Source organism: Capsicum annuum, chromosome 6 (assembly GCF_002878395.1).
Source record: "Capsicum annuum cultivar UCD-10X-F1 chromosome 6, UCD10Xv1.1, whole genome shotgun sequence".
NCBI lineage: Eukaryota > Viridiplantae > Streptophyta > Magnoliopsida > Solanales > Solanaceae > Capsicum > Capsicum annuum.
The window spans coordinates 107,105,986-107,107,752 of NC_061116.1; positions in this window are offsets into that span (position 1 = coordinate 107,105,986).

Consider the following 1,767-nt stretch of genomic DNA (forward strand, 5'->3'; position numbering starts at 1 on the left):
TCACCTTAAAAGGTACTGACTAGTTGGGCACTGTCCGATTTGATTACTCTTAATAAATGTTACAGTGTGAATGATTTGACCCCCTTTTAGGCTACTCTACTTTGATTTGGATGAATATGCAGTTCATTGAATACAAGAAATATCTCCCTAGTCAAGTTTGCATGGCACAAGCACTAATTGGATCTTAAGGACAGTCATAAACGCAACCCAAATAAAACCAATGCACTTCATTTAACTGGGGATATACATTATAATAGTGACACTTTAATTGATTCGATTTTGGTTACCTCATTTCCCTTTTCTAAATTAGTTTCCAAATAACCCTATTTCAAATTGTATTGCACGTTTACAATTTATATCAGTGACCTAAAAAATTCTGGTTGTTAAATTTAATTTTCATGGACAAACACCATCTTAATAAAGAGTTTCTATTCCAAATTTAGATTGATGAAAAAAAGTCACTAAAGAAATATCGTGTAGCATGATGACACTTAATTTAGGAAGTAATTGGAGTGATAAATGACCTAAAAAGCATTGAACATCCTACCCTCATGCCTATCTCTACATAATTCAACCGATTTGATGTTTCTCCTTCTTTTAAGCATGTTCATAAGTTTGATTAGACCTTGGTTGAGTGAATGCATACCAAAACTCTCACTTGTTATTGTTGAGTGATTTTGCACATCTAAAATACTGATTTATTTTTAATAATAGACATTAAGGCAATCATAACAAACCATACAATGTTTTATAGACCTTCGTATAATTTAGGTCAAATTTAGATCACTAAAATGAAAAGTAAGTGCAAATTCAAGAATGATATATTCAATTATACTATGCTAATCAACTCTCTTTTAAGCCCCAAACATACAATTTTGACTCATATCATTCCATATATCATCAAATTTATGTAGTAATTAACATCAAATGTATAAAAAAAATTTCAATAACTTCAATAAAATTAAATAATTCACCTATCAAATAATATCAACTACTGTCAAATTAAAAAATAGAATGGAATTGCACTTTTTATTTTTTAGATTTTCAATCAAAATTAAAATACATGTGCAAATTAGAAAGAGAAATAGCAAGGAAATTAAAACTTTGACATTTTACCAATAATTCAAAAATTTTCAAAATGATTAAATTATTTCATAAAAGAGTTCCAACAATGAAATTTCTTACAAAAAATTACACATTAGTCTTCGTTAGGAGAGGAGCGGGTGGAGGCGATTGCACTTTAGCAATGTCAATGATGTCGGCATCAACATTTGACCTTGCTATTACCTCAGTCTCATCCACCGTCGTTCAACTAAGACTTACACAATCGATATATTTTGCAACGTAAATAGGCCTTAAAGTAATGTTTGTCAATATCTGTAAGATGTTGCTCTATGTGCTTCTCACACAAAGCTTTGTCGTTCTTCTCCAACCTTTTTTGATACATTTTTGATAAAATAATAATAATAAAATAAGATAAAAATAATAACGACATAGGAAACAAATTTAGAGAGGAAGATAACAATTGATAGGCCTGTGATATGCCAAAGAATTATAAAATTATGAAGCAGCCTGTAAACAAAGTTGGAATATTTTATCATAATAAAATCAAAGTGCATTTAAAATAAGACAGTGTGTCTTTCAAACTATGTTATTATTTTCTTACATGGAAGGCCGTTAAATAATTAGCAATCAGGTGAATTAATAGAGTGTAAATAATTGAGTCAAATTGATAATCAATACAATTCATTGAGGGGATTCCCATCA